This window comes from Somniosus microcephalus, chromosome 11, assembly GCF_052327205.1.
Source record: "Somniosus microcephalus isolate GS21.2 chromosome 11, FLI_Smic_1.0, whole genome shotgun sequence".
Taxonomy (NCBI): Eukaryota; Metazoa; Chordata; class Chondrichthyes; order Squaliformes; family Somniosidae; genus Somniosus; species Somniosus microcephalus.
The window spans coordinates 18,629,146-18,656,828 of record NC_140997.1 but is presented as its reverse complement, the minus strand read 5'-3'; the positions used below and the strand labels follow the sequence as shown (position 1 = coordinate 18,656,828).

The 27,683-nt window shown below is 47.2% G+C and overlaps 2 protein-coding genes across 3 annotated transcripts in view; one reads left to right on the top strand and one right to left on the bottom strand.

Annotated features, from left to right (window-relative positions):
• chlsn (cholesin) overlaps positions 1 to 27,683 on the top strand; it is a 437,761-nt gene that overhangs the window by 84,986 nt on the left and 325,092 nt on the right. The gene's annotated exons all lie outside the window — the stretch shown is intronic.
• The window catches only part of gper1 (G protein-coupled estrogen receptor 1), an 80,407-nt gene that overhangs the window by 27,058 nt on the left and 25,666 nt on the right, over positions 1 to 27,683 (bottom strand). Inside the window, exon 1 of one of the 2 annotated variants that reach the window (XM_086000265.1) lies at positions 20,446 to 20,959. The exons of the other annotated variant lie outside the window; for it this stretch is intronic. The gene's annotated coding sequence lies outside the window, so the exon portion shown is untranslated. Of the gene's footprint in view, positions 1 to 20,445; positions 20,960 to 27,683 lie in introns of those variants that run through there. 2 annotated transcript variants of the gene reach the window in all.

The following is a 27,683-nucleotide window of genomic DNA, read 5'->3' as shown; positions in this document are numbered from 1 at the left end:
CGGCAAGCTCCCACAAACCGCAATGAAGCAATGACCAGATAATCTGTTTTTAGTGATGTTGATTGACGGATAAATATTGGCCTGGACACCGGGGAGAACTCCCCTGCTGTTCTTCGAAATAGTGGACATCTTTTACGTCCACCTGAGGGGGCCTCGGTTTCATGTCTCATCCGAAACATGGCACCTCCGACAGTGCAGCACTCCCTCAGTACTGCACTGGAGTGTCAACCCAGATTTTTGTGCTCAAGTCTCTGGAGTGGGACTTTAACCCACAACCTTCTGACTTCGAGCCGAGAGTGCTGCCCACTGAGCCACGGCTGACACAAGAGCTGACAGGACAGGACAGTGCTTTATGGTTTTGTGCCATTCATTTCCCAAATCTGATTCTACAAAGGGACAGCAATTTCAGAATGAGACTCCTTGGGCTCAATTTTGCTGGCGCTCAGAGGGCAGGCTCGGAGGCAGGTCAGCTATCAAAATAACAAAGATTGACGGCGGGTCGGGAACCCGCTGTCACCCCGCCTCCACGCGAGTCTCCCAGATGTCGGGTCTGTCGGCGCTGAACAGACCCGACGCCAAGCGGTGGGGGAGGCAATTCACATCATTAAATGGGTTGTTAACATCCAATTAACTGTTATTTTAAGCCTACATTTGAATTTTACGTGCTCCCCCATGGGTTACCCGCTGCTCGGGGAACACGTCAGCTCAGCATGTCGTGAGTGGATTCAGCATTGAATTATCTCATGACCTGACAGCTGCCAAAGTTGTATAAAAGATCCCATGTTGCAGCTGTTCACTTTCAAAGCTGTTGGTTGCTGCATTTGGAAGACAGATTGAGCTTTCTGCAGCTTACAAATGTTTGGAGCCAACTCTCTATCCAGTGCCACCTCATTGGAACAACCTCTCTCACCATTGACAGATCGCTCTGTCATCTCCGCCTCACCTGCCATCTATTCCATCAGCATCGTTGCCCTTGAAAATATCTCACCTTGGTCCTCCGAATCCCACCAAGATCAGCCCCAACACCAGCATCACCAGGCACACCAGCAGCACCAACAACAACACCAGCCTTCTCCGCAATCAACTGATGCTGCACAGGACAGAGGGCATCAGTCCCCCACCACATTGCTGCCTGGGATGCCAGGGATGGGATCACCATGGCCACATTTACTTCACTTGACGCTGCACACCCTGGATGCCACATGATGCGCCAGGTTGGCACCACCCCACACCAACACCATAAAGCATCCCTACAATGCCCAAGCCATTCCTTTCACACTCATCACCATTGCGGGGGTTACCGTTATGTCTCACCATTCACTGCAACTCACTAAGCCAGTTCCAAAGGTGCGCACAAATCTGTCCAAGAACGCAAAGTGCTGAAAATAAAGGTGTCAATGTTTGACAGCACATTACCAGAAACTTCACATGGACATTGGCTAAACCACCCAAGTGCCTACCCTTGTGTGTTGTTAGTTGGTATGCTTGCAGTAGGATGAGGGTGAGTGTGAGGGGTGGCTAGTGAGATGGGGAAGTGATAATGTAGATAGAGAGGGATGGCTGGAGGTGCAAGGTAAGTTGGTGTGAGTAAGGATGTGCAGGAGTAGGGTAGGGAAGGCAGAGTGATGGGGATGTGATGAGTGGCACAGCAGGATGAGGTTGAGTTTGGCTTGGCAGTAACATTTCGTGATCTATTGAGATCATTGAAAGGTTTGCGCCACTGCAGCCTGGTCCTCCTGAACACATCCCTGCTTGTGCCCTCCTGTGCAATGTACAACCATGTGGTCTCCTGGGGAGATCTCTTCCGCCCATGGGAAGGGAAGAGGACCTCCCTGCATGCTCCGACTCCCTCCATAAGCATATGGAGGGAGTAATGGGAGAGCCTGGGTGCAGCTGTGCAACTCTGTGCGGTGCTTGTCAGTGTTTGCAGCACCTCAATGCTGTAGAACACTGACAGAACAACTGTCAAAATCAATGTGGCCGTGGCCCCTTTAAGGAAACCGGCTGATGTCGCATTATCAAATGACGTCATCAGACCCGCTTCCTTTTAATTGGCCGGGAACCTTGCAGGGCAGCTTAACGAGCCCTATTAACGTAAAATTACTTGGAGAGTGCGGGCTGGAGCAGGCAGCGGGCTGGGACTGCGACACCGCCCCCGGCCGCCCCGAACCCGCCTCGGTCGGTGAAATTGCGGCCCTTGTTTATTTCAACGTGAGGTTAATTATGCCTCTCGCCTGACCCCCCCCCCCCCCCGGCCAATCTGCCCTGCAGCCCAGGGCCACTGAAGCAGCCCGACTGTCACTCTGGCTGAGATTTGCTGTTGCAACACATACCAGGAGTGGTGCCGCTGCCCCAGTATCACATCTGTCTGCTCGACTCCTAAAAGACACTCACACTTACACATTCACACTTACACACTCACACTCGTAAGGCGGGGGCAATTCGAACCGTCCGTCTAGCAATTGGGCTAGGATTAAAACCGCTCACGTACTGCACACTTACAATGCTGGAAGTTGGAATGGAAACCTATTTCATGTAAGATCATAGGTAAAATCGTCTGAATGCCGTGGGATAGTTTTTTTTTCAAAATCCGGGTTAGGTGTAATTGGACAAGTGCTTACTGTGTAACAGAGGAAGTCGTTATAAAATTGTCAGTGTTTAACAAAAGAAAAAAACCTTGTTTATTTGGCAAGACCAGGTAATCTTGTGAAGCATACCTGAGCAGCAAACTGGAGTTGAAAGGTTTTTGTGTCCTTTCAAATTGCACCCCCTGTCCACAAACCCAATGCAAAGGTGTGCTTCTGTATATTTGTGTTTAACACAACAGGGCATAAATGCCAAACATTTAAGGACAACCATTTAATGAGGCCTTTTCCCAGACGCGCGCGATTCATTTTTCTAGTAGCTAGTACGAATACATTTACGAAACGAGGAAATAATTGTAGGATTGTGCCGTATTTACAAAATGACAGTGATTGAACCTCAAAAGTAATTTATTTGGTTGTGAAGCGCTTTAGGATGTGTAAGGCGAATTTTAAAATACAACTTTGTTCTTTCTTTCCCTTGAACCTTTAATGGCTTCTGTATTGAATGTGATCTAAGAACATAAGAATTAGGAGCAGGAGTCGGCCATTCAGCCCCTCGAGCCTGCTCCACCATTCAGTAAGATCATGGCTGATCTTTGACCTCAACTCCACCTTCCCGCACTATCCCCATATCCCTTGATTCCAAAAATCTATTGATCTCAGCCTTGAATATACTCAACAACTCAGCATCCACAGCCCCCGGGGTAGAGAATTCCAAAGATTCACAACCCTCTGAGTGAAGAAATTCCTCCTCATCTCAGTCTTGAATGGCTGACCCCTTATCCTGAGACTATGCCTCCTAGTTCTAGACTCTCCAGCCAGGGGAAACAACCTCTCGGCATTTACCCTGTCAATCCCCTTTAGAATCTTATATGTTTCAATGAGAACATAAGAACATAAGAAATAGGAGCAGGAGTAGGCCAATCGGCCCCTCGAGCCTGCTCCGCCATTCAATAAGATCACGGCTGATCTGATCCTAACCGCCAATCCACTATCACAGAACCATCTCCTGAATCTAACAGAATTAGACACATGAAATAGGAGCAGGATCAGGCTACACGGCCCTGGGCCTGCTCCGCTACCCACAGGGCCATGACCGATCCGAACCTAGACTCCTGTCCAAATTCCTGCCCGCTCCCCGTAACCCTTAATTCCCTTTACTTCTAGGAAACTGTCTATTTCTGTTTTAAATTTATGTAATGATGTAGCTTCTACAGCTTTTTGGGGCAGCATATTCCATGGACCTACCACCCTCTGAGTGAAGTAGTTCCTCCTCATCTCAGTTTTGAAACAGCAGCCCCTTATTCTAAGACTATGCCCCCTAGTTCTAGTTTCACCCATCATCGGGAACATCCTCCCCGCATCCACCCGATCCAACCCCTTCACAATCTTATATGTTTCAATAAGATCGCCTCTCATTCTTCTGAACTCCAATGAGTAGAGTCCCAATCTACTCAACCTCTCCTCATATGTCCATCCCCTCATCCCCGGGATTAACCGAGTGAACCTTCTTTGTACTGACTCGAGAGCAAGTATGTCCTTTCTTAAGTATGACCACCCCTGTATAAAAGGCACTAGCAGCCTTCTGTAGTTTCAGTTCCAGGTTGTCTCCATTCAGTAAAGACGTGTTATAATCAACTCCTGCCGTCCGTGTCTCAATTATACACGGACATAATAGTCGGAAGCTCATTTCAGGGTCTGTTATGACACCAAGGTTGTGAACAGTGCGGTTCGGCCTCCGACAGATGTTAGGGAGAGGGATATGAAGAACATATTGAATATCCCACCCCAATGGAGATCTGCTTGTTTGGTTTTACTTTCCTTCCAGAGACACTGTGATGTTATTGCGAAGCAGCTTGCCCATGTTACTTCAGCCACCTCAACTCTAGCCTGGACCTCCCTCCCTAAATCATAACGGTGGCTGTTTTGGGAAATGAACCTCCGAGATTTCAGCCAAGTTACCTTGTCACGCTATAGCCACCTTGGGAGTGCCTGATGCTGGATGCGAGGCTCTGATTCCAGTGCTTACGAGCAAGAAGAGGAGATTTAACTTCACCTTTGAATCTAAATAATTCAGGACTTTAAAAAGAAAATGCTTTCTGTAGGAGTGTGACCTGATAGCTTCTAATTCGTTCAATGATTCAATGAAAGCTACCCGCTTCAGTGGTAAACAAGTCGGGCTCCAAAAGACAATTCTGCACCTCCTCCCATCCCACACATCCTTGCCCCGGGGTTAGTGCTAATATTAGCGTTAATAGTAAATCCTTCAGGAGGCTTTTGACAAAGCTGCTGAGAGATGATGGGGCGATGTGGGTGTCGAAAAGGCAGCTGATTATCTTGTTATCTCAACAGTTTATTGGATTTTTTTCCGAATTGACAAAACGGTTCAGGTGGCGTCAGACGCTGACTCAAATCCTCTGACGTGCATTGTGCATGGTTCCACAGTTTGTGAACATCAAAGTGCTGTAAATTCCAGTATATGGGCCACACAAAGCACTTGTTGCATTCGAAAGTAAAAGCTTTCAGATTTCAGGGGACCGATTCACAAATCATTAAAAGTACCACCCCAGGATCTATATATTTTTTTAAAAAATGCGATCAAATCACTAGGGTTCATTTCTAGAGGAATAGAATTGAAAAGCAGAGAAGTTATGCTAAACTTGTATTGAACCTTGGTTAGACCGCACTTGGAGTACTGCGCACAGTTCTGGTCTCCATATTGCAAAAAAGGATATAGAGGGAGTGGTGAAGGTGCCAAGAAGATTTACAAGGATGATACCAGATCTGAGAGGTTGTTGCTATCAGGAAAGATTGAAGAGGCTGGGGTTCCTTTTTTCTAGAAAAGAGAAGGCTAAGGGGTGAACGAATAGAGATCGTTAAGATTATGAAATGTTTCGATAGGGTAGACGTAGAGAAGATGTTATCACTTGTTGGGGGGAGTCCAAAACTTGGGGCCATAAATCTAAGATAGTCACTAATAAATCCAATAAGGAATTCGGGAGAAACTTCTTTACCCAGAGAGTGGTGAGAATGTGGAAGTCGCGACCACAAGGAGTAGTTGAGCAGAATAGGATAGATGCATTTAAGGGGAAGCTAGATAAGCACGAGGGAGAAAGGAATAGAAGGACATGCTGATAGGGTGAGATGAAGCAGGGTGAGAGGAGGCTCGTGTGGAACATAAACACCGGCATAGACCAGTGCCTTTTTGATAAAGTTAGGGAATTGGCCAGCAGGAGGACAGGAGGGAAACAATCGATGGAGGAGGGATCAAGAAATGAATATTGTAGACTAACGCGTCACTTTTCAGTTCACCCAGCTGTGAGGCGGCGAGTGCAACATTCCAACCCAGAACATGACAGAAAGTCCTCCTCCTCTCCCACCATACAATCTGTTTCTTTTACAGGTTAAATACTTATTCATTCCAAGCCTTTGGCCCGGGTGTCTTTAACTGAAGGACAGCTCCAAAGCTCTGAGGAGAGTTAAAGTTCACAAACACCACTGGTATCTGTGAGTTGCCCAGACTAAATAGTTTGTGTTCGTGGACACAGCTCAAAGATTCAGTTTGCGGAAGGGATTATGCAACTCGCACCGAGTCCTGTTCACCCCTGCGCTCGCCGACCTACATTGGCTCCCAGTCTGGCAACCCCTCGAATTTAAACTTCTCATCCTTGTGTTCAAGTCCCTCCATGGCCTTGCCCCTCCCTATCTCTGTAGCCTCCTCCAGCCCTGTAACCAATACATCCCTCTAATTTTTTTTTTCATGCGCAGTCTGTTTAAATTAAGCGGCTGCGCGTGCAGGGTATCTTCCGGCGGCAACAGCTTGTGAGCGGCCTGCGCGGGACTCCCCGATTGATGCGCGCACCTTAGGGGGACACATTGCCTACAACCCTCCGAGGTCTCTGCGCTCCTCCAATTCTGGCCTCCTGCGCATCCCTGATTTTTATCGCCCCCATGGTGACCGTGTATTCAGCCGCCAAGGCCCTAAGCTCTGTAATTTCCTCCCTAATCCTCTCCGCCTCTCTACCCCTCTCCTCCTTTTAAAACAATCATTAAAGCTTACCTAAATGTGGTCTCCTCTACATTGGGGAGACCAAACGCAGATTGGGTGACCGCTTTGCGGAACACCTCCGTTCAGTCCGTAAGGGTGACCCCGAGCTTCCGGTCGCCTGTCATTTTAATTCACCGCCCCATTCCCACTCAGACCTCACCGTATAATAGCAAAATACTGCGGATGCTGGAAATCTGAAATAACAACAGAAAATGCTGGAAACACTCAGCAGGCCAGGCTTAATATCTGTTACATCTCCAGCTTTTTCCAGTTCTGATGAAGGGTCCCAGACCTGAAACGTTAAATCTGTTTCTCTCCACAGATGCTGCCTGGCCTGCTGAGTGTTTCCAGCATTTTCTGTTGTTATTTCAGACCTCACTGTACTCGGGCTCTTGCATTGTTCCACAGAAACCCAGCGCAAGCTCGAGGAACAGCACCTCATCTTCCGATTAGGCACTTTACAGCCTTCCGGACTCAATATCGAGTTCAACAACTTCAGATCATAACCTCGGCCCCTATTACATTTTTATATATATTTTTTATCCACACCTTTGTTTTGTGTCTTTCCCCCTTTTTCTCTCTCCCACATGGCAGCTGTCTCTCATTCTGCCAGCGCATTTCACACCTAATCTAGAGCCGTCTTTTGTCTCTTTACTAGTCCTATCACCATCTCGTCTCGTCCTGAATACCTCTTAATGTCTCTTCATTTCTCTTTTATTTTTTCATCCCCATTTCCCAGCCCCCGAACTGGCCTTTTAATCTGTTCCATTTCCTGTGTTTTTTCAGTTCTGACGAAGGGTTTCGACCTGAAACGTTGACGCTGTTTCTCTCTCCACGGATGTTGCCTGGCCTGCTGAGTTTTTCCAGCATTTTCTGTTGTTACTTTGGATTTCCAGCATCCGCAGTAATTTGCTATCGCATTAAATCTTACCTCTTTGACCAAGCGCCTTGGGACATTGTACTATGCTAAAAGGCGCTGTATAGATAAAAGTTGTTATCTACAAGTAACAGTAAACCAGCAGAAATGTCTCCCCTCTGCTTTAAGAAATGAATGGCTGCTACTGATGTGGCATTTAGGAATTTTCAAACAATCAGCCAATGGGCCCTTGTTTCTGGTCGTGTACTCGGTGAGGAGCCTCGCTGGCTGAACTCGAGCACAGAGACCAAATCAGCAATATAAAGCGCGAGGTTTTATAGTACAAGCAGCTATTCTGTTTGTGTGAAATGGTGGATTAAAATAAAATGTTTTGTTCTGGTTTCTTGTTGACGATGTCAAGGTTCCTGCTGCATTGCAGACGAATGTTTATACCATTTATGAATGATTCCGATGTTGTAAATGTGTTGAATTCCAGCACCATAGTGTCATTTGGCTGGCCGCACCTAAACAGATTTTTGCAATTTTCCATGTAGATCAAGCCGATTTACAAAGTACAAGTGTACCTGCACCGATCGCTCAGAAATTCTGTAAAGCAGCAGTACGTGGGAACCCGTTTGCTTGGTTTCTCTTTGTGCGGGTTTAACAATGATGCTGTATCTAGTATCTCTCTAATGCTTGGTGATAATCAGATTCCGCAGTACTCCTCACTCATGCTCACCTTTCTCTAAATTCTTGCTAAAGCTCAGGGGTCACCGAGCCTCTGCTGCCCATCTCCTAACTCGCACCGAGTCCTGTTCACCCATCATCCCTGTGCTCGCCAACCGACATTGGCTCCTGGTCCGGTAACGCCTCAATTTTAAAATTCTCATCCTTGTGTTCCAACCCCTCGTCCCCTCCCTCCAGCCAGCCCTGCAACCCTCCGACATCTCCGCACTCCTCCAATTCTGGCCTCTTGCGCGTCCCCAGTTTTCCTCGCTCCACCATTGGCGGCCGTGCCATTCAGCTGCCTAGGCCCCAAGCTCTGGAATTCTCTCCCAAAACCTCTCTACCTCTCTTCTTGAAGACGCTCCTTAAAACCTACCTCTTTGACCAAGCTTTTGGTAACCTGTCCTAATATCTCCTTATGTGGCTCGGTGTCAAATTCTGTCTGATAACACTCCTGTGATGCACTTTGGGACATTTTACTGCATTAAAGGCGCTAGATAAACACAAGTCGTTGTTGTCTCCGGATCATTTAGCTGGAAATGCGTCGCCCAGTGTGGTACTGAGCCATACAAATTCATTCCTCCACTCGGGCTGAGCAGGATTATCTTTTTCTCTCCTCCTGTTCTGGAGGTGCTAAATTGTAGCGGGAAACAGTCATGCAAGAACTCGTCCAACTCTGGGACCTCACTCAAGTGGTCATTGTTCAAGTGTAAACCTAAATAGTGAGTGCCACCAACCCCCTGCCCAGCACCCGCAGTAGCCATGGGGCTCTGAAGTGAATCGTGCCCACCCTCCTGCCACCAAGGGTGAGATTAGCTGATTTATCAGGAATTGCACTGGGGACCTTACCAGGAACATAGGAACAGGAGGAGGCCATTCAGCCCCTCGAGCCTGTTCTGCCATTCAAGTAGGTCATGGCCAATGTTCCCACTAATTTTTTTGGGGGGTGTGCAGCCCATTCAAATTAACGTGCATGCACGTTTTTTTTGCCATTAGAACGCCATTGAGCGGCCTGCGCGGGAGCTGCAGATCGCTGCGCGGCCACACAGGTAAACGGGAACATTGGTCACGGCTGATTTGTATCTTAACTCCATTTACCCGCTTTGGCTCTATATCCTTTATTACCCTTGCCTAGCGAAAATCTATCAACCTCAGTTTTGAAATAGCTTTATGGAGGAGAGAGTTCCAAATTTCCACTACTCTATGTGCGAAGAAGTGCTTCCTGACTTCACCCCCTGAACGCTGAGCTCTAATTTTATGGTTATGCCCCCTCGTTCTGGACTCCCCGCCGGAGGAAATAGTTTCTCTCTCTCTACCCTATCAACTCCTTTAATCATCTTAAACACCTCGATTAGATCACCCCTTAATCTTCTATACTCGAGGGAATACAAGCCTCGTCTATGCAACCTGTCCCATAATTTAACTCTCTTAACCCTGGTATGATTCTGGTGAATCAGCGCTGAACCCCCCCGACGGAAGTGGTGGAAGCGGAGACACTCAACGTTTTCAAGGAGAGACTGGACAGGCACTTGAGGGAAATAAACTTGCAGGGCTACGGGGATAGAGCGGGGGGAATGGGACTAACTGGATTACTCTACAGAGAGCTGGCATGGACTCGATGGGCCGAATGGCCTCCTTCTGTGCCGTTATGACTCTATGACCCTCCAAGGGCAAAATATCCATCCAGAGGTGCGATGTCCATTCGTATGGGTCAGTACCATCAACGCCTCAGAACCGGTCCTGGTAGACACTGCCACCTTCTCCATAGACGGAAGATTAAATCATCCCCATCATGCGACTGTGGAGCTCCTGATCAGACCCTGGAGCACATCATTGAGCACTGCCCTTGGAGGACATTTGCAGGCAGCCTATCCACGCTGTTACCCTGGAAGCTTTGGCCTGGATTTCTGACTTGGATATTGATATTTAATTTGTTTTTTGCTACCACTGTGCTTCAGCAAGAATTTAGAGAAACGTGAGCATGACTGAAGACTACAGCGGAAGCTGATTATTACCGAGCATTACAGGGACACCCTTACCAAGAGAAACCAGGCAAACCGGTTCCCATTTACTCAGCAGGTCAGGCGGTATCTGTGGAGAGAGAAACAGAGTTAATGTCTCAGGTCTGTGACTTTGAAGTTCTGACGAAAGGTCATCGACCGGAAACGTTAACTCTGTTTCTCTCTCCACAGATGCTGCCTGACCTGCTAAGTATTTCCAGCATTTTCTGCTTTTCTTTTAGATTTCCACCATCCGCAGTATTTTGCATTTGTTCAGGTTCCCGTTCGTTTGATCTCCTGGACTAGTTTTGATCAGCTGAGGGGGTTAAGGGAGGAGTTTTCCAGAGTATTTTTTTCCTTATTGGCCCTGAGTTTTTTTGCCTGTTCCAGGAGATTACATGGGTGTGGGGCAATGTTCCCACTAAGGTGCACGGCCGCGCAGTCACCTGCAAGGTCCCGCGCAGGCCGCTCACCGGCTTTTACATGGTAGATACCGCGCATGCACAAAAATTTGAGTGGGCCGGTCAGCGAGGGAGGCGGGGCCGGTCAGCGAGGGAGGCAGGGCCGGTCAGCGAGGGAGGCGGGCCGCTCACGGGGGATGTTGGTGTGGGAGGTGGGGGGAGGACAGACATGTTCAGTCATGATGTTCCGGCCATCATGGTGTGTAGGGGCAGGCTTGATGGACCAGCTGGTCTTTTCCTGCCCCGTCAATTTTGTATGTTTTACCGTTGTTCTAGAATTCCCTAGCTATCGGCTGCAGAGTACATTTCTCAGATACCGTGAACTCCCTGGCATCACAAGCATTAGCGCCTTTTGTTGTGTGAGTGACCCTCCTGCTGTGAGGGCCAGGGGGCTTCAGATAGAAATGAACCCTTGCAGCTTTTATCTCCCCATTTGTGAAGTCATTCAAATGTCCCCCCCCACCGCCCGCACTTTTGTTTTTAACACTGCTGCAACGTCACGACAAGCAGAGTTCCATTCACGGTTTGAAAAACCTCCGCACTGAATCATCACAATTTTTCTAGAAGCAAATTAGATTGAACTGAAGTAAATTGCTTGTTGTGTGCAGCCTCCTCCCCCCGCCACCCCCCCCCCAACTTGTTTGTGCATAAGTAGGGAGACTTGTTCTCTTTTCGCGATTTAATAAATCCTCAGATTTATTGAGCACTTGAATGTAGTTTATCTGTTAAATCTATTTAACTGATAATCTACCGATACCCACGAGTCATAGTCATAACGGCACAGAAGGAGGCCATTCGGCCCATCAAGTCCATGCCAGCTCTCTCTAGAGCAATCCAGTCAGTCCCATTCCCCCGCTCTATCCCCGTAGCCCTGCTAGTTTATTTCCCTCACGTGTCTATCCAGTCTCCACTTGAAAACATCGAGTGTCTCCGCTTCCGTCGGCAGCGAGTTCCAGGTCATCACCACTCGCTGCGTAAAAAAGTTTTCCCTCACATCCCCCCTGTATCTCTTGCCCAAAACCTTAAATCTGTGTCCCCTGGTCCTTGTACCATCAACTAGTGGGAACAGCCTTTCTCTGTCTAGCCTGTCCAAACCTGTCATAATCTTGTACACCTCTACCAAATCGCCCCTCAACCTCCTTTGCTCTAATGAAAACAAATCCAGCTTCTCCAGCCTATCCCTGTAGCTAAGATCCCCCCATCCCCAGAACCATTCTGGTAAATCTCCTCTGCAACCTCTCAAGGGCCTTCACATCCTACCTAAAGTGTGGTGACCAGAACTGGATGCAATACTCCAGTTGTGGCCTAACCAGCGCTTTATAAAGGTTCAGCATAACTTCCCTACTTTTGTACTCAATACCTCTATTTATGAAGCCCAAGATTCCCATATGCTTTGCTAACCACTCTCTCAATATGCCCTGCCATCTTCAGGGACCTATGCACATTAATTCCCAGGTCCCTCTTTAAAACACTGCCATTAAGTGTATATTGCCTCTCCCCGTGTATATTGCCTCTCTCTGAAGTGTGTGTGTGGTTATTTTTTTGGCAATGTAGTGTCTGCAAAAATCAATACTCGATTTATAATTCTGATACTGAATGCTAGAAATACGGTGCACCGTGAAGCTCTCCAACCAGTATTCGGTTCTGAGTACTGGTGGCAGGCGATGGTTCCTCTGGGGAGTACAGCCAGAGCCAAGTCCACGGCACCACGGGTGGTTCAGCTGTACGGTTGCGGGGGGGGGGGGGGGGGGGGGTGGGTGGAAGAGGAGTGAGAGAGCAATAGTGATAGGGGATTTTTCAGTTAGGCGTTTCTGCGGCCGCAGACGTGACTCCAGGATATTATGTTGCCTCCCTGGTGCCAGGGTTAAGGATGTCATTGAGCAGCTGCAGAAAATTCTAAGTGGGGAGGGTGATCAGCCAGAGGTCGTGGTCCATATCGGTACCAATGACATAAGTAGAAAGAGGGATGAGGTCCTGCAGGCAGATTTCAGGGAGCTAGGAAAGAGATTAAAAAGCAGGACCACACCTGGAGTACTGTGCACAGTTTTGGTCTCCTTATCTAAGGAAGGATATACTTGCCTTGGAGGCGGTGCAACAAAGGTTCACTAGATTGATTCCTGGGATGAGCGGGCTGTCCTATGATGAGAGATTGTGTAGAATGGGCCGATACTCTCTGGAGTTTAGAAGAATGAGAGGTGATCTCATTGAAACATACAAGATTCTGAAGGGGATTGACAGGGTAGATGCTGAGAGGTTGTTTCCCCTGGCTGGAGTGTCTAGAACTAGGGGGCATAGTCTCAGGATAAGGGGTCGGCCACTTAAGACTGAGATGAGGAGGAATTTCTTCACTCAGAGGGTTGTGAATCTTTGGAATTCTCTGCCCCAGAGGGCTGTGAATGCTGAGTCTTTGAGTATATTCAAGGCTGAGATCGATAGATCTTTGGACTCCAGGGGAATCAAGGGATATGGGGATCGGGCAGGAAAGTGGAGTTGAGGTCGAAGATCAGCCATGATCTTATTGAATGACGGAGCAGGCTCGGGGGGGCTGTATGGCCTACTCCTGCTCCTATTTCTTATGTAGTAATCTCCTGATGCCACGCACGAGCGAGTATAGAAATAGGAGGATAGAGCAGGTAAATGCATGGCTGGAGAGGTGGTGCAGGAGGGAGGGCAGATTCCTGGGGCATTGGGGCCGGTTCTGGAGGAGGTGGGACCTGTACAGGCCAGACGGGTTGCACCTCAACACGGCCGGAACCAATATCCTCGTGGGGAGGTTTGCTAGTGCTGTTGGCGAGGGTTTAAACTAAGTTGACAGGGGGATGGGCACCAGGATGTAGCATTAGAAAGGGGAAACAAAGGACACAAAGAATTGGGAGAGACAGATAGGACTAAAGTAAGAAATGGTAAGGTATTAGGTGGGGTTAGAGGAAGAGAACACACAGGATGGTCAAAGATGGGTTTACAGTGTATGTATGTGAACGCACGAAGCGTAGTAAACAAGGTAAGTAAGCTGCAGGCACAAATAGCCACATGGGAATATGATGTGGCAATAACTGAGACCTGGCTCAAAAAAGGGCAGGATTGGGTATTAAATATTCCTGGATATAAGGTGTTCAGGGAAGGAAAGATAGGAGGTTGTGTGGCAGTATTGGTTAAGGAGAATATTACAGTGCTGGAGAGGGAGGATGTCCTGGAGGGGTCAAGGACAGAATCTATATGGCTAGAGTTAAGAAATAATAGAGGAGCCATTACACTACTAGGTGTATTCTATAGACCACCAAATAGTGGGAAAGATATGGAGGAGCAAATTTACAGAGAAATTACAGAGAGGTGCAAGAACTATAGAGTAGTGATAATGGAGGACTTCAACTATTCTAATATAGACTGGGATAGTAATAGTGTAAAGGGCGGAGAGGGGGAAGAATTTCTGAAGTGTGTTCAGGAGAACTTTCTTGATCAGTATGTTTCTGGCCCAACGAGGGAGGAGGCATTGCTGGATCTGGTTCTGGGGAATGAGGTGGGTCAAGTAGAGCAAGTGTCAGCAGGGGAACATTTAGGGAACAGTGGTCACAGTATCATAAGGTTTAGATTAGCTATGGAAAAGGACAGGGAGCAATCTAGAGTAAAAATACTTAATTGGAGGAAGGCCAATTTCAGTGGGATGAGAACGGATCTGGCCCGGGTAAACTGGAATCAAAGATTGGCAGGCAAAACTGTAATGGAACAATGGGCTGCCTTTAAAGAGGAGATGGTTTGGGTACAGTCGAGGTACATTCCCACGAGGGGGAAAGGCAGGGCAACTAAAGTCAGAGCTCCCTGGATGATGAAAGAGATAGAGAGTAAGATGAAGCAGAAAAAGAGTGCGTATGACAGATGTCAGGTCAAGAATACATCTGAGAATCAGGCTAAATATAGAAAGTTCAGAGGAGAAGTGGAAAAGAAAATAGGAGGGGCAAAGCGAGGGTATGAGAATAGAATGGCAGCTAACATAAAAGGTAATTCAAAAGTCTTCTATAGGCATATAAATAGTAAACGAGTAGTAAGAGGAAGGGTGGGGCCAATTAGGGACCAAAAAAGAGACCTACGCATGGAGGTAGAGGGCATGGCCGAGGGGCTAAATGAGTACTTTGCATCTGTCTTCACCAAGGAAGAAGATGCTGCCATAGACATAGTGAAGGAGGAGGTAGAGGAGATACTGGATGGGATAAAAATGAATAAAGATGAGGTACTAGAAAGGCTGGCTGTACTTAAAGTAGATAAGTCACTAGGACCAGATGGGTTGCGTCCTAGGACGCTGAGGGAAGTGAAGGAAGAAATTGCGGAGGTACTGGCCATAATCTTCCAATCCCCCTTAGAAACGGGGGTGGTGCCAGAGGACTGGAGAATTGCAATTGTTACACCCTTCTTTAAAAAAGGGTGTAACGATAAACCCAGCAACTACAGACCAGTCAGTTTAACCTCGGTAGTGGGGAAGCTTTTAGAAATAATAATCAGGGACAAAATTAACAGTCACTTGGACAATTGTGGAATAATTAAAGAAAGCCAGCACGAATTTGTTAAAGGCAAATCATGTTTAACCAACTTGATTGAGTTTTTTGATGAGGTGACAGAGAGGGTTGATGAGGGCAATACAGTTGACGTAGTGTACATGGATTTCCAAAACGTGTTCGACAATGTGCCACATAATAGGCTTGCCAGCAAAGTTGAAGCCCATGAAATAAAAGGGACAGTGGCAGCATGGATACGAAATTGGCTAAGTGACAGGAAGCAGAGAATAGTGGTGACGGTTGTTTTTCGGACTGGAGGAAGGTATACAGTGGTGTTCCCCAGAGGTCGGTTCTAGGACCACTGCTTTTCTTGATCTATATTAATGACTTAGACATGGGTGTACAGGGCACAATTTCAAAATTTGCAGATGACACAAAACTTGGAAGTATAGTGAACAGTGAGGAGGATAGTGTTAGACATCAAGCAGACATAGACAGGCTGGTGGAATGGGCGGACACGTGGCAGATGAAATTTAACGCAGAAAAGTGCGAAGTGATACATTTTGGTAGAAAGAATGATGAGAGGAAATATAAACTAAAGGGTACAATCCTAAAGTGGGTGCATGAACAGAGAAACCTAGGGATATATGTGCACAAATCATTGCAGCTGGCAGGGCAGGTTGAGAAAGCAGTTAAAAAAGCTTACGGGATCCTGGGCTTCGTGAATAGAGGTATAGAGTACAAAAGCTTGGAAATTATGTTGAACCTGTATAAAACACTGGTTCGGCCTCAACTGGAGTACTGTGTCCAATTCTGGGCACCGCACTTTCGGAAGGATGTGAAGGCCATAGAGAGGGTGCAGAAAAGATTTACGAGAATGGTTCCAGGGATGAGGGACTTCAGTTACGTGGTTAGACTGGAGAAGCTGGGGTTGTTTTCCTTGGAGCAGAGAAGGTTGGGAGGAGATTTGATAGAGACATTCAACATCATGAAGGGGTCTAGACAGAGTAGATAGAGAGAAACTGTTCCCATTGGCGGAAGGGTCGAGAACCAGAGGACACGGATTTAAGGTGATTGGCAGAAGAACCAAAGGTGACATGAGGAAAAACTTTTTTACGCAGCGAGTGGTTAGGATCTGGGATGCACTGCCTGTCCCATCAAACACACCAGGGCAGGTACAGCACGGGTTAGATACAGAGTAAAGCTCCCTCTACAGGGGAGGTGGAGGCAGATTCAATCGTGGCTTTCAAAAGGGAGTTGGATAAGTACCTGAAGGAAAAATATTTGTAGGGCTATGGGGAAAGGGCGGGTGAGTGGGACTAGCTGAAGTGCTGTTGCAGAGAGCCGGCATGGGCTCGACGGGCTGAATGGCCTCTTTCCATGCTGTAACCATTCTATGATTCTAATTTGGCGTATCCTTAGTGCAGGAAAAAGCCCAGAAATTTCATGGTAAGTCAATTTTTTTTTGTTGAAAGATGTTGTCAAGGCATGTGCAGGATCACATCGGGTAAATCGAGTTCCCACTTTATGAAAAAATTCAGTGCTGTGAACAAATTCTCCTGGGACTTTTTGACTCATTACCTTAAGGCATCCTCATCTGTCTCTCACTGACTTTTAATTCCGCTACCTGATCTAATGTTATACGCAGGAGGATTGGAAGCAATCGGGTAAAAAAGGATGTATTTATATTATATCCAAATATTGTCTGCAGTCTGCCGACAAACCTATAGGAACAGGAGTAGGCCATTCAGCCCATCGATCCTGTTCCGCCATTCAATGAGATCATGGCTGATCTGCGACCTAACTGAATATCCCTTAATACCTCACAAAAATCTATCAATCTCAGATTTAAAATTAACAATTAATGTAGCATCAACTGCCGTTCGCAGATGAAGGTTCCAAACCTCTACCACCCTTTGTGTGCCGAAGTGTCGTCGACCTTCTTAGAACCAGAAAATTATCGTCAATATTTGTTATAATGTTTCTGTACTGAACGTATTTCTCGAATAAGGAATGTTGCGGTTCCTTTGTGCTTTGTGACGCCAATAGGTAAAAGGCAACCTTATTAACTAAAAATTGTCAACATGCATTTAAATATTTTGATTAGGGTTGCCAACTCTGGTTGGGCTTATTCGTGGAGGTTTCATCCCGTGACCTCCGGCCTCCAATCGCCCCGTCCAGTCAAACAGCCCCTCCTTCCCATCTCCAATATTTTTATTAATGAATAAACAAGACTGTCCAAAGAAATACTTTTTTTCTTTAACATCCCAATGATTTTTTTTTTTCCCGGGTTTTTGCTCGCCGGAGATTAATCTTAATTTCAGGAGACTCCAGGGCAATCCTGGAGGTTGTTGACAAGCCGATATTGATTCCGGGATTTTTTCTAATCTATTCTAGTCAGTAGCTCACTGCGAGGTTCTGATGAGAGTTATAGCTCAAGCTCCCAAAAGCCAGAAGATTGTGCAACATTGCTCACACTTTCCCAGGCAATTGTTAATATAATAGATGTTTGTGGGTTCAAATCCCACTCCAGTGACTTGAGCACAAAAATCTAGGCTGCACTCCACTCCCCAGATTAACCTGTCGCGTCCAGTAGCTCCAAAATTAAAAAAGAAAGACTTGCCTTTCGACGGCGCCTTTCACAGCCACCAGACGTCCCAAAGCACTTTACAGCCAATGAAGTACTTTTTGAAGTGGAGTGCTGCACTGTCGGAGGTGCCGTCTTTCGGATGAGACGTTAAACCGAGGCCCCGTCTGCTCTCAAGTGAATGTAAAAGATCCCGCGGCACTATTTCGAAGAAGAGCCAGGGAAGTTATCCCCGGTGTCCTGGGGCCAATATTTATCCCTCAACCAACATCACTAAAAAACAGATTATCTGATCATTATCATGTTGCTGTCTGTGGGAGCTTGCTGTGTGCAAATTGGCTGCCACGTTTTCTACATTGCAACAGTGACTACACTTCAAAAAAAAAAGTACTTCAGTGGCTGTAAAGCGCTTTGGGACATCCTGAGGTCGTGAAAGGCGCTATATAAATGCAAGCCTTTTCTTTTTAGATACAAGGGCAACAAATGCTAAGATTCTACAGGTTGACTGGCCTCTTGGTTTGTCGCTCCTGCTCAGTTCAGATGTTGTTGTTGTTGTGCATGTTAGTTTCTGTAGCTGCCTCGGACCTCTTCTGTCCAGGTTTAAATCAGATGCCTGGAAGTGGGATCGGGTCGCCAGCTCTGGTTTGGACGTATTCTCGGAGATTTGATTACATGACCTCTCGCCTCCGACCGTCCCGCCCCACGCTCCTGCCATTGGTCACCCAACGCGCCCATCCTCACGACACGACCCCTTTCCACGCCAATTGGAAAGCGAACAGACCTTGGGTACAAGATTTGACTGTTTGTCAAAGTCTTTTTTTTCCATCTGACATTTTTCTAACTAATAAACCAAATTGTTCAAAGAAAATGGGGGGGGAAAAGGTGCCTTTTTTTTTAATGATTTTTCTCCCAGATTGTCTGAAGCACTGTCCGGGAGATTCATCTTTAATTCCTGGAGGCTCCTGGACAATCCCGAGGGGATTGGCAACCCTTAAGTGAGGCAGTATATCCGATAATATTGAAGTCCGCAGATGTATCCCAAATACACGCCGACAAATTAGTCACTTTGTCCCCTTGGTTCCCCCTGGCCCGACACTTGCTCAGCTGTGAGGATGGGTATGTGGTCTGTTCCTGGGCCATTGCCGATGCTTCCTGCATTACAGTGACTTCATTGGCTGCAAAGCGCTTTGGGACGTCCTGCGGTCGTGTAAGGCGCTATAGAAATGCAAGCTCTATTTCTTTTTCCTATAGCGGGTTGCTGGGAGATGTTGGGGACCACCCAAATTGACTCTCCGTTTTTGTATTCTCCCTCTTTTACACCCCTTTCCCACCCCCATGTGCAGAACTGCCCCAGTGTTGACTTGGCATCTGCCCAGTAAACACGGTCGAGATCAGGGAGTGGATGGAGCAGGACTGGAGCCTGCGCCCCGCCTCACTCCGTGCTGCTGAGCAGCAGAGTGCTGCCGATGTTATGTGACCTTTACATTTCGTGTGTTGAAATTCCCTTCAGCACTCGCACCAGTTAATGCGTCCCAAGTGAAAGCAATTGTCTGACATCCCAAATTAACCTGTCGCGTCCAGTAGCTCCAAAATTAAAAAAGAAAGACTTGCCTTTCGATAGCGCCTTTCACAACCACTGGACATCCCAAAGTGCTTTACAGCCAATTAAGTATTTTTGAAGTGTAGTCACTGTTGTAATGTAGGAAATACGACAGCCATTTTGCACACAGCAAGCTCCCACAAACAACAATGTGATAATGACCAGATAATCTGTTTCAAAGATGTTGATTGAGGGACAAATATTGGCCAGGACACCGGGGATAACTCCCCTGCTCCTCTTCGAAATAGTGCTGCGGGATCTTTTACGTCCACCTGAGAGAGCGGACGGGGCCTCGGTTTAACGGCTCATCCGAAAGACGGCGCCTCCGACAGTGCGGCACTCCCTCAGCACTGCACTGGGAGTGTCAGCTGAGATTTTTGTGCTCAAGTCTCTGGAGTGGGAACTTGAACCCACAACCGCCTGACTCAGAGGCGAGGATGCTGCCCACTGAGTCACAGCTGACGAAGAGTAATTTTGTTGTTGTTGTATTATTGTTGGCTACGAGCCTTGAATAATTAATAGACACAGTCACACGTCCTGCAGACGTTGGGTGTAGAGTGAGGGTTTAGGCTGGGCCTCGCCTGGTATGCTGCCCGCTTGCAAACGCGTTCTTACTTTTTTTCGTGATTTACCTTTCGTTCGTCACGAGCAAAGTGATGCTACCTACCCCCTTTTATTAATTAAAAAGGAAAAAGAACCTGTAATGGGTGGCATTCGCTTTCATTGCTGTGCCAGCTCCTGATTAAATGTCCATACAGTCCATCCAAGGATGCGGAGGGATTAGAAAACGTGAGCACCCACACATTCAGTGACCGAAAGAAATCTGCTCCACCACAAAGGGGTGGGTGAAGAGAAAATCTACAAATTCCTTAACAAAGCCCGATTAACATTTTGATCTTGATTAGCATTAGCCGGTGCATGTCTACCCGAAGTACAGTGCTAAAAAGATGAACAATAAGCACACTTCAAAAACACTCCCGATACAGTATTGTCTACTGTATCTTAGCACACAAACATCAGTGAGTGAAATCACTGCAGAAATGGGGCGCTCCCGCAAGTCCCGGTTGCTGAGCAGCCCAGTTTTTGCAATTGTACCTGTTAGTTCAGCCTCTGGATCGCAACTATCCTCCCAAGGAAAGATCGGCAATCAAACCGATGGAGCTGTTTCCCTTATCTCCTTTTCAAAAACGCCAGCCAGTGGTATTAATCTTGAGCCCCCGAGGACTGTGCAGTATCGGGCGTAACTGAAGGTTTCTAGACCAAACTAAACGCCACCTGCTGTGCAACAGCTGAGATCCAGTGAGCATCCGTGCCATCGGAGAGCAGCGAATCAAACAAGTCTTATGCTAAGTTAAGCACTCCTCCTGTAAGGCAGGGGCTAGTTTATCCTGTTGTGCTGTATCCTTAGCAACCAAAAGAGGGAGGGGGAAAAAAAAAATGTGTCTTTTGAGCAGAAAACTCCAGCCTGCCTTTATGTCTTATCCAAATGTTTGCCTAGTTTGTGTGGCCGAAACTAATTTGTTACTAAAACAGTCTGTGGAAAAAAAATGGTGATATTAACTCCCTTGTGTACATGGTCAGCCCTGAGGACCGATAGGATCCAGTTGTATGTCTGATCCTGTCAGAAGCATTCAGTTGTAGCAAAACTTATAAGCAGTCTGCCTATAAATAAATTGCCTCAAGCAAATGATTTTGTTTTCAGGAGCTGTCCTGAGTCAATGCGTAGCTCTAGAATTTGATGACACTGTGAAACTAGCACCAGTTATTAATCTTTTGGGATATGGGGGGGATTTCCTGAGTGCCCCCTATGGAGTTAGGTCACAGATCAGCCATGATCTCATTGAAGGGCGGAACAGGCTCGAGGGACTAAATGGCCTCCTCCCGTTCCTATGTTCTCCGTGAATGGTACCAATGCGCAGTATTATAGCCTGATCTGCTCCTGTTTTCGTGTGTCTAATGCTGTTAGATTCAGGAGACAGTCCTGTCATAGTGGATTGGCGGTTAGGATCAGATCAGCCATGATCTTATTGAATGGCGGAGCAGGCTCGAGGGGCCAATTGGCCTACTCCTGCTCCTATTTCTTATGTTCTTATGTCCCCTTTTCCGTGAAAATCCCGAAGAATTCTGCACCCTTTTGGAGACCGCCCCTGAAAACTATGACAGCAGAGGTGAGTTGGTTGAGAGAAATGCTGGGAGTATCCAAGTGGCAGAGAATCAAGAATTATACAATAAGAACACTGCTTGGGACAAGAAAAGAACGATTATACAGAAAATCCAAGAAAAATGACTGCGATGGTTTGGGCACGTTTGAAGAATGGAAACGACTAGAATACGTTTCATGGCCCTGCACACGGAGGTACTTGGAACTAGAGACTGAGGAAGACCAAGGATGCGCTGGATAGACAATATCAAGAGTGACTTGTCACAGAAAGGAATACAGATAATTGAGGTAGCCAGGCTAATTTAGAACCGACAACAATGGAGTGAATTAATTCAGCCCCATCATCACTGCTGAGCTGACGGACGGGAATTTAGTCGTAGTAATATATATATTTTTTATGCTCCTTTTTATTTTACTTTTTCTGTGGGGGTGAGGAGGGGGTGGATGGGAGGAAAGGGGCACGGCAGTGCAGAAGTGTGGGCGCAGGGTGGGCTATTAGGAAAGACGCAGCTCAGTCACGAAGGCCTGACCCATGCCTTGTGAGGAGGAAGGAAAATGTCACGGTGAGCGGCTTCTGCCTGCAGTTGTGGTGCTTTTAGCGGCGTCCCGGGTGGAGTGGGGACATGGCTATCTGTGAGGGGGGGGGGGTGGTAGGAAGAAAACTCAAGCTTTTGGTTTTTTGGTTGATGTATCCCTGCACCTGCGAAGAGTGCAGCTCCTCCAACTGGTTCTGCTCCCTCACTAAGACCTTATTTTCCTTCATTACGGATGGCGGAGCTAGAGACTCAACAGGTTCACTGTCATAGTCATAACGGCACAGAAGGAGGCCATTCGGCCCATCAAGTCTGCGCCGGCTCTCTGTAGAGCAATCCAGTCACTCCCATTCCCCCCGCTCTAACCCCGTAGCCCTGCAAGTTTATTTCCCTCAAGTGCCTGTCCAGTCTCCCCTTGAAAACATTGAGTGTCTTCGCTTCCACCACTTCCGTCGGCAACGAGTTCCAGGTCGTCGCCACTCGCTGCGTAAAAAAAGTTTATCCTCACGTTCCCCCCCCCCCGTATCTCTTGCCCAAAACCTTAAATCTGTGTCCCCTAGTCCTTGTACCATCAACTAGTGGGAACAACCTTTCCCCGTCTAGCCTGTCCAAACCTGTAATAATCTTGTACACCTCTATCAAATCACCCCTCAGCCTCCTTTGCTCCAATGAAAACAAATCCAGCTTCTCCAACCTGTCCTTGTAGCTAAGATCCCCCATCCCCGGAACCATTCTGGTAAATCTGCTCTGCACCCTCTCAGCTCTCCCAGCCAGTACCTGACCCCGCAGGGCACCATTTGGAAGGCCTGTGTCCCAAGCACCAATTCGTCTGCAGGTAACAAAATGGCTTAACAAAAAAATACTCCAGTCGAACAATTATGTTTTTAAAAAAAAATTCTGATCAAAAACAAAACAGACTGAAGTTTAAATTATCTATGGGAAAACTTTAACTTGCAATAATACTGTAATTACAATGTACTGAGAAAGAAAGATTTCATTTTATATAGCGTCTTTCACCACCTCCGGGCATCCTACAGCGCTTCACATCCAAGGAAATACTTTTGAAGTGCGGTCGCTGTTGTAAGTGCAGGAAACACGGCAGCCAATTTGCGCACAGCAGGATCCCACAGGCAGCAATGCAGCAATGACCAGATAATCTAGTTTAGTGATGTTGGTTGAGGGATAAATATTGGCCCCAGGACACTGGGGAGAACTCTTCTTCGCAATAGGGCCGTGGGATCTTTTACGTCCACCTGAGAGGGCAGACGGGGGCCTCAGTTTAACGTCTCATCCGAAAGACGACACCTCCGACAGTGCGGCGCTCCCTCAGCACTGCACTGGGAGGGTCAGCCTGGATTTATGTGCTCAAGTCTCAGGAGTTTGGGGCTTGAACCTACAACCTTCTGACTCGGGGACGAGAGTGCTACCCACTGAGCCACGGCTGACACGTGGGCTGCAATATAATCAGTGCAGTTACACTCAAACTGTGCGTATTGCCAGTGTTTCAAGTAACTGAAACAAACTTTATCCAGAACTGCCGAACGAAACGCCTGTTGAATTTAAGGAACATTGTTGATCAAGAAAATTGACCTTGTGGAATGTTTTATTTTTGCATAGAATGTACAGCATAGAAACAGGCCATTCGGCCCAACCGGTCTATGCCGGTGTTTATGCTCCACACGAGCCTCCTCCCACCCCATTTCATCTCACCCCATCAGCCTATCCTCCTATTCCTTTTTCCCTCATGTACTTTTCTAGTTTCCCCTTAAACGCATTGAGGCTATTCGCCTCTGTGCTTGTATATATTTAACTAGCAGGGGTGCCCGGCGTTGCCAGGGCAATTTTGGGCTGCGTGGTCTCCCTGCCCCTGTCTGTCCCCCCTCTCTCTCCCTCTCCTCGTCTCCCTGTGCTGTTCTCTCCCTCCCTCCCCTCTCCCTGCCTAGCGCCTGAGGCCCGGTGTCGTCGTGATAGCGGCCGTGCGGGGCCTAGTGGTTGAGGCGCGGCCGGGCTGTCGGGCCGAGACGGACCCGAGCTGAGCTCCCCCGCAGATCGCGCGGCTGACGGCCGGCCGCTGCCGCTCCCCCGACCGCTGTGTGTGTCGGGCCGAGCGGTTGCGAGGCACGGCCCAAGTGAGCCCAACTTACCTGCCGCTCCGGCGGGGCGGGAGCGGGATCGGAAGCCGCAATGTGGGGGTTTCTTTTGGTGCTGCTGTCCCTGTGGGGATGGAAAAAATGGCGGCGAAGTTTAGGGAGACTGGAGGATTAGGACCCGCCCGTGACGCACTGATTGGTCAACCATCAGGTGAGTGAACTGTAGGATTGGTCAAGCAGCACGTCAGTCAACGCTAATGACAGGTAGGATTTTTGAACCTTTTTTGTATACTGTCCTAACAATTTTTGTGTGACGAAAAAGTAAATACGCCTACGAGAGTCCCCTAATGATAAGCTTTCTTTTGCTATAACATATGTGTAGGTACGCTCTATAACTTTTGATTGTATAGCCAGACAGAGAGACAGACAGAGAGACATACTTATATTTATATATATAGATTCTAACTTTTTAAACTATTGCGCAGGCTTGAAGCAGAAGTTGTGAGGCAGTTTCTGCAGCAGCTAACTGATCCAGGATTTTCACATACAAGTGAGAAAATATGTAAACCCACATCCTGGTTAGGTGTGTTCCCAAGGACTGAGCCTGGCAGCCAATGCACTTGTAATCATCACCCATTTATTACCCATACGGGCCTTGTAAACACTTCCACGGGCCTCATTAATCAAGCTTTCATCTGGAGCCCTGAATTCAGCAACGTATTGAAGGTTATGGCTGCCTTTGTCATTTAACAGAAAAAATAGTGTGTGTAGCTGAGAAGAAAGGCAGATTATATGCTAGCAGACGGGTTCAAGAAGGCACATGGAGTGTCGGCTCTTTATCACATGGATTACAAAGGGAACAAAGATATTCTTCAGTTGTACGGCGCCTTGGTCAGACCCCCCCCCCCTGTCTGGGGCACTGTGTTCAGTTTTGGGCACCGCACCTCAGGAATGACATATTGGCGTTGGAGTGAGGGCAGCGCAGATTCACCAGAATGACACCGGGGCCGAGAGGGTTACATTACGAGGGCAGGTTGCATAATCGGGGCTCGTATTCCCTCGCGTGTAGAAGATTGATGGGTGATCTGATCACGAAAAGTTAAAAAGATTCGATCGGGTTGATACAGAGCAACCATTTCCTCTGATGGGGGGAAATCGAGAATGAGGGGACACCAGACATTTAGGAGGGAAAGCAAAAAGGACTTTTTTTTTTACACAAAGGGTGGTAGAAATCTGGAACTGTCTCCCCAAAAGGCTGTGGTTGCTGGGACAATTGAAACTTTCAAGACTGATGGCGATAAATGTTTTGTTCGTTCAGGGTGTCAAGGGATATGGCGCAAAGGCGAGTAGATACAGATCAGCCATGATCTAATTGAATGGCGGAGCAGGCTGGAGGGGCTGAATGGCCGCCTCCTGTTCCTATCCTGAAAATGTGAACGATGCTATATAATTGCACGTTAGTTTGTGTTCACACTGAATCATCAGAAGAGGTGGGGTTTTCGGTCATTCTACTGTAAAATTCCAATCTGCACTCTTAATTTTCTTCTAACCTTGCCTTAACTTCTTGCACTGGGTGAAGCCAGCATTGTGTGTTGATACTTTCTTTAATCTTGGAGGAATTTCTTTCCGTATATTGATTTCAATAAAGTATTAAAAACTACTGTTTGCATTTGCTCGAAATGTTAATTGAATCTTCTGTCTTGTTTGAAATCTCTGAGAATGTATAAGGTAGATTTATTAATTTTGCATGCCCCAAAGGCAATTTCCTTTTGCTAAATTGAAGATGAAAATGAAAAACTGAAGTAGCATTTGGCAAGTTTTCAGAAGGCAGTGTGTACAGTATCAAGTATATTACAGAGAATTGCATAGAACTTACAACACAGAAACAGGCCATTCGGCCCAACTGGTCTATGCCGGTTGACGTAAGAAAACTACTAGGCACGGTCTAAGCGTTAAACAAAGCTTTAATCAACTGTTTTGCAACATGGCGGTCTAGTTGTGTCCTTCACTAGTTCCTGTTAAGAATGTCCTGCGCAAGCTGGGCCCGTGCCCGAGTATTTATACTCTCCCTGGACAGCGCCACCCGCAGGCCGCTCAGTATTATTTCATAAATCTTTCTTTCATGAATGACTGATTCATGTCACCAGTATTTATGCTCCACACCAGCCTCCTCCCACCCCTCTTCATCTCGCCCCGTCAACATATCCTTCTATTCCTTTCTCCCTCATGTATTTATCTAGCTTCCCCTTAAATGCATCTGTGCTATTCGCCTCAACCACTCCCTGTGGTAGCGAGTTCCACATTCTAACCACTCTCTGGGTGAAGAAGTTTCTCCTGAATTCCCTATTGGATTTATTAGTGACTATCTTGTATTTATGGACCCTAGTTTTGGTCTTCCCCACAAGTGGAAACATCTTCTCTACGTCTACCTATTCAATCCCCTTCATAATTCTCAAGACCTCCTATCAGGTCACCCCTCAGTCTTCCGTTTTTTTTAAAGAGAAAAGAGCTCCCCAGGCCGGTCCAGCCTTTCCCGATCAGTTTATCTTCTCAGTTCTGGCATCATCCTTGTGAATCTTTTTAGCGCCTTCACCAGCGCCTCTACATCCTTTTTATAACCAGAGCTGTGCACAGTACCCGAAGTGTAGGTATAAAAAACAGAAGGTGAATGTGTAGTGGGCCAACCAGAGGCTGCCGCATTCTGCCCAGTCCGAAACCGGATATGGCAACCATTTGAGAAGACTGAATTGATGCACACACATTTGTGCAAAGCGTGTACACGTTACCAGCTGCAAGACAAAGAAAAGGAAAATCCCACTCATTTCTCTTCAATCGAGCTGGGCAGAGGTGCTAATTGTGTCTCACCACCCAAAACGCTTGTTTTGTAAAAAAAACTTCAATGTTGAGGGACAAGGACAAAAGCACTTCAGACGCTGGAAGTCTGACAGAAAAAAATGGAACCAAGGGTTTACACCCAGAACGTTAATCTGTCTTAGTTTATTTTTCCGACGCGGTGCATTTCCAGCAGTTTATTCTGTTGCTGGTCACGAGAAAGAGAGAGCAAGAGAATAGAATAAGTCCCTTTTGGAAATATCGCCCACTGTGTTCATTTTCACTAATACAGCTTTAAGTTCCTCGGAGTCCACATCACGGAAGACCTCTCCTGGTCCCTCAATACCTCCTCTCTGGTGAAGAAGGCCCAGCAACGCCTATATTTCCTAAGGAGGCTGAAGGGATGTAACCTGTCACCCCTGATCCTCTCTAACTTTTACCGCTGCACAATAGAGAGCATCCTGACGAACTGTATCACAGTATGGTATGGCAGCTGTAGCTACTATGACCGGAAAGCCCTGCAGCGGGTAGTCAAAACTGCCCAACGCATTACCGGCACCCGGCTACCGACCATAGAGAACATCTACCAGAAACGCTGTTTACGGAGGTCACGGACCATCATCAAAGACCCTACCCACCCCAGTCACAGTCTGTTCGCCCTCCTGCCATCTGGGAGACGCTACAGATGCATTCGCACCCGAACGACCAGATTTAGGA